Source organism: Odocoileus virginianus, unplaced genomic scaffold, assembly GCF_023699985.2.
Source record: "Odocoileus virginianus isolate 20LAN1187 ecotype Illinois unplaced genomic scaffold, Ovbor_1.2 Unplaced_Contig_41, whole genome shotgun sequence".
In the NCBI taxonomy this organism is placed as follows: domain Eukaryota; kingdom Metazoa; phylum Chordata; class Mammalia; order Artiodactyla; family Cervidae; genus Odocoileus; species Odocoileus virginianus.
In genome coordinates this window covers 363,530-373,153 of record NW_027224358.1, presented here as the reverse complement: position 1 = coordinate 373,153, position 9,624 = coordinate 363,530, and positions in this window count along the sequence as shown.

Genomic DNA, 9,624 nt, shown 5'->3' with positions numbered 1-9,624 from the left:
TCCCCCACCTATTGGTCCCAATGTTGCTGAATTTATGTGCAAAGACATGGTTGGTAGTGATTTTCAGCAGAGGCGATGACAATGTATTTGGAGAAAACTTTGGAAATTTGGATGAAAGAAAAGTATAAGAAAACTTATTTCCCTTTCTTTCAACTCTCGCTGAAGGAACTGCGGAGAAAATGGTACCATTTCCTTCTCCAGGGATCTTCCCAAGCAGGGATCAAACCCAAGTCTCCCGCATTGGCAGGCAGATTCTTTACTGCCAAATCACTAGGGAAACCCAAAATATAGCTAATACATGTTAATTTGGGCTCCTCAGTGGCTCAGCAGTAAAGAATCCGCCTGTAAGGCAGGAGTTGCAGGAGCCGCAGTTTCCATCCCTGGGTCGGGAAGGTCCCCTGGAGGAGGGCGTGACAACCCACTCCAGTATTCTTGCCTGGAGAATCCCGTGGACAGAGGAGCCTGGTGGGCTACAGTCCATGGGGTCACAGAGTCTTACACAACTGAAGAGACTTAGCATACATGCACGTGTTAATTTGATGAAGGCAGAAAGGCAGTTATGCAGGGTGCTGCAAGGCTAGCGGAGTCTCCACTGCACTCTCAGTCACTTTTACAAGCACTGTGAAAGGATGTCTGCTCTAAGTTGGGCATCATGGAGGTAAAGTTTAAAATCAACATTCACCCTGGCAGGGGCGCCTCCTACCAAGAATGAATGCTGACCTATCAGAAGGTATATTGCCAGAAGAATTGAACAGTAAAGCAAAGAACCCTCTAACATCCCCAAGGGAAAGGTGGCCAACCATTTAGTTGGGTCCAGGGGCTCTGTGGAGTGAAAGACACAGGACCATAAAGCGCTCTGGAGTTGGAGTGTTTTCCTCCAAAAGGCAGACTGCCAAGTTTTCCAGATTCTTACATCTCATACCTTCAAAAGGAGAACAACATGCATAAAATTTCTTGAACACAGTATAGTTTCCCAATGAAAAATTATTTTACCAGTAATATGCTAATTAATAGATTGCAGGCCCCTCTCGTCCATGGGATTCTCCAGGCAAGAATACTGGAGCGGCTTGCCATGTCCTCCTCCAGGGGGATTAATAGATTAGTATATTTCAAAAGCAGACTTAGTATCCCACACATGTAGATGAAGATTAACTGACACACACATATACAGACCTGTATGTTCATGCACATGTGTGCATCACATGATTTATGCCATGTGTTTAAAAGAACATTGCTAGATGAATAATGCTATTGTTCAGTCACTAATTCGTGTCTCTTTGAGACCCCATGGACTGCAGCACGCCAGGCTTCCCTGTCCTTCACTATCTTCTTGAGTTTGCTCAAACTCATGTTCATTGAGCAAGCAATGCCATCTAACCATCTCATCCTCTCTCCCCCTGCCCTCCTGCCCTCATTCTTTCCCTACAGTTCATAGGGTCACAAAGCGTCAGACACAACTGAAGCAACTTAGAACACACATGTCTGAGAAATATTAATGAAAACTTCCCACAGCACCCAGATGCTGCTAAACTCATCTCTTGTCTCTCTGTCCTTGGCCTTATAGATTTGCCTCTTTAGAATCAAGTCTGCTATTCTGTTCCTGGGGTACCACTGGAGTTAAAATTCTGTTTATACACAGAAGACTTGAAAGCATGGATGGGAAAATTAACTTTGGCTTAAGTTAGCTGTCTTCTTAATGTAGTCCTAAAATTACAGTGGTATGTAATAATCTATTTCTGGAACCCTAAAAGGCATATTTTTATTTTCTCTTTTCACCTAAACATCTTTCCCTGAACTGTTTATACAAATAGCTTCTACTTTCTAGGTGACAGATTCATGCTGACTATGTAATATATATTAATTACAACAAAAAGTCACCTAACCCAATCAGCTGTACAAGTCAAGTTTATTTGTTAGAAATAGGTTGGTTTGGTTAATTGGCAGTTTTACTATTTCTGGGGAATACAAAGATGTTAGACTATTTTAACTCTGTTTATATCAACCCACCCTCACATAAATGCTATTATTTTCATGTATTTTAAGTCCTTCCATACATAATTTTAGTTTAAAAGCTAACAAATCATTTTGATGTATATCATCCAAACACGAAGTGCACAGTTCACTGAGTTTCTCAAAGTGGAAACACTCTTCTAACTCATGTTGAATCAACAATTATAATAGCGGTCCCAAAGCCGCTTTCTGTCCCCTTCCCATGGATTGATTATTTCCTCCTTTATCCTCCAAGTAACTGCTATTTTAACGTCTAACTCCATTTATTACCTTTACCGGTTTTTAAACTTTATATACATGGAATGATACAGTGTGTACTATTTTGTATCTAGCTTCATTTACTCAACATTGGGTTTACAGAATTTTCCATGTGGTTACCTGTACTTAAAGTGAAAGTGGATTAAAGTCATTCATTCATATCCAACTCTTTGCACCCATGGACTGTAGCCTACCAGGCTCCTCCATCCATGGGATTTTTCAACCAAGAGTACTGGAGTGGGTTGCAATTTCCTTAATGTTCATTAAATTTCTCTGCTGTATAGTATTTCAGATCTTGAATATACTGCAATGTGCATGTCCATTTAAATGATTAATGAACATTGTTTTCAGTTTGGAGCTATAACAAATAGTGCTGCTATGAATATTATTATACATTATCATGATGAACACACAGGTTTATTTTTATTGGTTATAGAAATCAGGAGTCATTGCTTTGTCACTTTGTTATACTATGTCCACCTTTAGTAGAAACTTCCAAGTATTTCTCTACAAGGGGAATTTTTATTTGCTAAGTCTTGAAACCCACTCCATAGTGATCATACTAATTTACACACTCACATCAGAATATGAAATTTCAGGTTGCATTCCATTCTTGTCAACATCTGCTTTAATCTATATTTTTTATTGAAGTATAGTTTAATTTACAATTTTGTGTTAATTTCTGCTGTGCAGCAAAGTGATTCAGTTATACATATATATACATTTTTATATTCTTTTCCATTATGGTTTATCACAGAATATTGAGTGTAGTTCCCTGTGCTATACAGTAGGACTTGTTGTTTATCCATTCTATATATAATAGTTTGCATCTGCTTAATCCCAGCCTCCCACTCCATCCCTCCTCCAACAGCCCCCCTCCATGGTAATCAACAGTCTGTTATGTCCATGATTCTATTTTTTTTTTAAATTTTAGTCTTGGAGTTTGTTGTTTAAATGGCATTGCATCATGATTTTAATTTGTATCTCCTTATGGCTAATGCAGTTGGGCATCTTAGTATGTTCATTGGTCATTCAAAAGTGTCTATTCAATTGTTTTGCATGGAGGTTCTTTGCCTTTATATTTTGATTTTATGGGTGCTTTATATATTGTGCATACACACATTTGTTGTATACATGTATTTCAAATATCTGCTCTCACTCTGTGAAGTGCCATTTCACTCTCTTAAGAATTCTTCTAATAAACAGAAGCATTCGTTTTAATGTAGTTCTACTTACCATCATGTTTCCTCTCTAGGCATTGTGTTTAAAAAATATCTTTAGTTTCCCCAAGGTTATTAAAGATATTTTCTTATGTTTTCTTCTGCAAATTTTATATTTTTATCTTTCACTTGTTGTTCAGTCACTCAATCATGTCGGTGTCTGACTGTTTGCGACCCCATGAACTACAGCATGCCAGGCTTCCCTGTCCTTCACCATCTCCCAGAGTTTGCTCAAACTCATGTCCTTTGAGTCAGTGATGCCATCCAACCAGAGATCTACAATTCATGGGGAATTGACTGTTATATGTGGTTTGAGGTTAGGGGTCAAGATACAATGTTTGTCCTAATTGACACAATTGCACAGCATCATTTCAAAAATCCCATCCTTTTCCTCTCTGTACCAGGTTGTACATCAGGCAGCTGTACATGTATGGATGTGTTTCTGTCCCATTGGTCTGTTTATTCTTGTGCCCATGCTACACTGTCTTAATTATCATTGTTTTTTTCATAAGTCTTATATTCAATATTTTAAGTCCTTATTTCCTCCAGTTTTTGTTTTCAAGGTTACCTTGGCTCTTCTCAGTCCTTTGAATTTCTGGATACATTTAAGAAATAGGCTGTCAATTTACACAAAATTTCAATTGCATCTTCATACAATTATATCTATGTTATATTCCCTTTTACTATTCCATTTAAAGAGATTACCTTATTAAAAGTCCTTTAGAAAGTTAAACAGATATCATTAAAGTAATTTTAGCAAATTAGAAATTAGGTTTACAATCTTCAAACTTTGATGTATCTTGGGAGAGGTTGGAGGTAGGTCCTGAAGACTTTGAAAGTGACTTGTAAACACAGATTTGAACAAATCTATTTCCAGATCTTTAAGTCCATCTTTTGTTCCTAAAATTAATCTGCTTGAGAATACATCTATGATTTTTTCCAGTATTCTCTTTCATAATTGACTCTCTTTTACTTTTCAGAAGAAATCTGTTTTTTCACCTATCCTTACTGTTATCATGCACTAGTGGTTGTGAAATTTTCAAAGCATCAAAGAAACATTTCAAAGTATTGATTCTGGCAAAGCCACCTTTACTGAAGTTCCCATGAGTCAGCTGTAAGTCACTGTGCCTTTTCTTGCCTTACTGTTAACTTTGGTAAAGTTAAAGCCTGGAGTTAGAAAGTTATTTTAACCTATGTGTGTATACTCTCAACTCAAGATACATTACAGATTGGAGTGGTGGCAGTGGTAACATTTTATGGACAAGTCCTTTCCTCCTATCTCTCAGTTACTGTCAAAGCATTGATGCTTAGAGTCTCAGGAAAGCAAAACCAAACAACAGTAAAAAATACTGAAGATGGCAGCACTTCATTTTATCCAGTCCAAACATCCTGACTAGTTGTTATGTCTTATCTATAAATATTAGAAATGGACTATTAAAGATTTACAAAAAGCATTTTCAGTCTCCTCATTAAGAAGAAAGCAGTCTCCCATTCACTTATGTCTATAGAATGAAATGATACTCTGCATGATTGATTGTAGCCATGAAATTAGAAGATGATTGCTTCTTGGCAGGAAAGCTATGACAAACCTAGACAGTGTGTTAAAAAGCAAAGACATCACTTTGCTGACAAAGGTCCATATAGTCAAGGCTATGGTCTTTCCAGTAGTCATGTACAGTTGTGAGAGCTGGACCATAAAGAAGGCAGAGTGCCAAAGAATTGATGCTTTCAAACTGTGGTGCTGGAGAAGACTCCTGAGAGTCCCTTGGACAGCAAGGAGATCAAAGCCAGTCAATCCTAAAGGAAATCAACCCTGAATACTCATTGGAAGGACTGATGCTAAAGCTGAAGCTCCAATATTTTGGTCATCTGATGCAAAGAGCTGACTCATTGGAAAAGACCCTGATGCTGGGAAAGATTGAAGGCGAAAGGAGAAGAGGGCGACAGAGGATGAGATGGTTGGATGGCATCACTGATGCAATGAACTTGAACTTGAGCAAATTCCAGGTGATGGTGAGGGCCTGGAAAGCTGGGCATGCTGCAGTCCATGGGGTCATGAAAAGTTGGACATGACGTGGTGACTGAACAACAACGATTTCAAGGCAGAGGAAGTGAGATGTGCCATGTTTACTTCTGATGGGCCAAATTACTGTTTAATTTCTTGTGTGCTAATTGTTTAGAATCACAGGTGAGATTTGTGTGTGTGTGTGTGTCTGTGTGTGTGACAAGATTCCTGGATAATGCACGTGCATTGTTTTCTTTAGGTGTAAAACTTGTACTTGTTGTCACCGATAGACCATTTCTCTGCTTTTTCTTCTTTGATATTCTTGTTTATCTCTGAGTGACCATTGCTACCATGTATTTACTAAATTTAAATTAACCTGAAATTTGGGATATCATGACTTCTACTTTATAAAGAACTCATTTAAGAGACAGCCATGAATTACCTGTTGCAAAGCTTATGTTTACTTTTGGTCCAATATGTTCTTTTATTTTTGATGCTAATTTCCACAAATTAAAAACTTTGCTCTTTATAGAATATATTAAAAGCAGCTGCAGAACTAAATGTACCCCTGTTGCAATCTAGGACAACCTAGAGCATGGTGCTCTGAACTTTAGAGAACTTGCTTCATTTAGTCAGGGTTAATATTTCCCTTTCTGGTTTGATATATCATTTTAATTCCATTGGAAGTATTACAACAATAATTTTATTTAAAAGGTAATATTAATATGACAGAAACTACATCCTAAATATAATAACAAAAAATCAGGTGTAACTTAAAATTTTCTGGTAGTAGATGAGAAAGAAATTTCAAGACCACTGGTTTTAATTAATGAGGACTCATTTATACCAGACAGACATGACAAATTCTTGACCTGAGGGATAAACCCAGCCCACAAAGGTCATCCTATTCCAGCCCAAGGTTGAAATAAATCTAGAATGTGTTTTCTTACAAAAACTGAATATGTTTTGAGAGTCCAGGCTGACATAATTAAGATAACTCTGTAGCAAACAAGATGAGTTTAATAATTTTAGTTTAGTAAAAAAAACAAACAAACAAACAACAAAGCTATGTCTTCTGATTCATCACTGTTAAGAATAAAACAAGCTTATATTTTATTTTATTTGAGTTTGCTTTTTCTAAACTTAAGTAAATTTACTGATCAACTAGGCTAACTTTACTCTTACATGTTTATGATTATAAAAAATTAGATTTTATTCACTTTAATTGAATCATTATTCTGACTATCTTTTCTCAAGTCAGGATCATCTTGAAAATAACTTGAGGGTAATCTAAGTCAGCTTGAGGATAATTTCCAAGATTTTTAGGTAACCTAAAACCTTAAACTGATGTGACAATTCAGATAATATACTCTGAGTTCAGACTTCTGGTAGACATCATTTAGACAATGCTCAGACCATAACACTGGACTGAGTCAGCATATCCAGAACTCACTTTCAGTTGTGACTAGCAACCCAAGATCCAGAAGGACAGCAATTAATCACTGAATTAACTGATGAGGGGAAATTTACAGTGGTTACCTGTTTGAAATACTTATGATTTTGTCTCTTTATATTTTTCTGGATATATAAGACAGCTACTTCTTAACCAAAAATGATTCCATAAATTCTGCTTTTGTAACTTATGTGAAAAAATTTTATTGTCTGACTCTCAGGATCCCCTTCTCCCCAGCACTGGAAAGCTTACAAGATCTGCCTATGTTTTGTGGCAGTTATCTTGGGTTAACTCTAAGAAGACCCACTGTCCTAAGAAGCTGAGTTTCTCTGAGAAGCTGTCCTCCTTCTTACCAAGTTATAGCTGGTTATATTGTGCAACCAAGCCTTTGCCTGCAGAGTCTTGAGGGTGGTGGTCAGTAATGGGGGTGTGACAAGACCTTTCAAGGAATTAACTCTGATGCTCTGTGGGACCAATGCCCACAAAGACCTCTCTGAACCCTGGCCTGGAATGAGTGGAAAGGCAGTTAAATCCAGCGTCCTAGAGAAAAAAAGACAATACAAGGTTTTAGATACTAAAGCCATGCAAGGTTTTAGATACTATGGTGCAAACTAGCAGAGAGAGTTTTTCTTGGATTTGAATTCTTAGCCTCAGAATAGCAAACCATAGAGGTTTTCTTCTTCTTTTTTTAATCTTTCCCTTTGTATGTGTGTGTGTGTGTGTGTGTGTCCGTGCGTGTGCGCGCGCGCTACTCATAAACATGTCAACATTTAACCTGCATTATTAGCTTTTTTCCATTAGTTAAACAGTGATCTATTTACTTTTGGCTGCACTGGGTCCTTCTCACGGCATGTGGGCTCTCTACATCAGTTAAACAATGATTTGCCTGTCTTTGGCTGCACTGGGTCCTTCTCGCGGCATGTGGGCTCTCTACATCAGTTAAACAATGATTTGCCTGTCTTTGGCTGCGCTGGGTCCTTCTTGCGGCATATGGTCTCTCTAGTCGTGGCGCGTGGGGGCTGTCTTCTAGTTGTGGTGCGCGCCTTCTCACTGTGGCGGCTTCTCTTGTGGAGCACAGGCTCTAGAGTGTGGGCTCGGTAGTTATGGGCACCGGCTTAGCTGTTCCATGGTGTGTGGGATCTTCTCACACCAGGGATTGAACCCGTGTCCTCCGCATTCATGAAGATCAGATTCTTGTAGGCACTGTTTCCCCATGTGATATCCCCGCAGATTGACTGTAACCCACCTTGGTGGACAGGGCTTGACTAAGCCCTTCTCTCCATGCGGTTCTCCAGGACATTTCCTATAATTTTGACAGTGTATCCCATTTCCAAGGCTTACTTGTACCATTTTTTGTTTGTTTTGCTTACCTTTCTTATGGTGTCTGGGACCTCTGCATTAACTATCTGTTCCTTTTTTCTGAAACTTTGCAGAAAAAACGTGCAGTACAAGGAGGAAGGTGGAAGCCAGATGAAAACAAGAAAGAATCAAATAGGTTGTGAGAAAGTTAAGCCAATGACATGACGAGTCTTTTGAGAATTTCTGCCACTAACAGGTTCATGTATTTTGAGATTAGTGAAACAGACATATGCATCAGCTTAGAAATCAATCAAGAAAAAATGCTTAAAATTTTTGAAGATGAAGGCAGAAATATAGTCAGTCCAGAGCACTGAAGGAAGGAGTGGCTTTGAATTAAGAAGAAATGAAGGATGAACTTCACAGAAACTTTGACGTAGCAAGGAGAAAAGTGATCATGTTATTTGAATTTAAAAAAGGAAAGCAGCAGAAGATAGTATAACAAGCCATGTTTTTCCAGTCTGTGGTAGATCACATCGATTTGTTCATGAACTATAGAATCTGCAAATCACAGTTTCAAGAACTCAGTTTTTCACCTATGCCCATGATATCAGTCATCCTTATTTTAAACCCTTTATAGCCTCATACTTAGTATATATCTTAAAGATTCATTTCTTCCCTTAGAGCATTTCTATTCAATAGCTTTGCACTTAGTATTCAATATATCTTAAAAATTCATTTCTTTCCTCATAAAATAGATTATAGTTATTGGTTCTGGCTTATAATTATATTTATCTTTAAAAATTTTACTTAGTTTAGCCACATCCCATATTTTTAAAGTCTGTTTCTCTAGCCCACGCGTATTTAGTGGAGAAAGAACAGTGCTCTAGGGTACAGGCTTCATCCTGAGAGCCTTCTGATGAAACCTTCCATTAGTTATCATCTCTTTGATCTTAAGTGCACTTTTCAATCAGTCATAATACTGACTCATATTATCTTCCATTTTTAAAGAATTACTTGAATCAGATTTTATGGTAACATATTTCCAAACCACTTAGAGTTTCTGCTTCTGCTGGACTTGTATCCTTCAACATGATTATATATTATGGAACTGAAATAGGAAATCTATCAATTAATCAACAGATGTGAAAGTGCCTTAACTAATAGTGCAATAGAAAGATACATTTCATGAACAGCATGGATAACTATGCTTAAGAAGTGGCTAAATTATGAGTTCTGCACCATCTATTTAATGTCCTCAAAGTTTTTTGCTTTATCATCTATTATTCATCACCTTATCTGCCTTTTTTACTTCAGAATTTCTCTGCATCATCATTTACTTTTATATTCTGTAATCATTAAATAAATATATAGTATTGGCA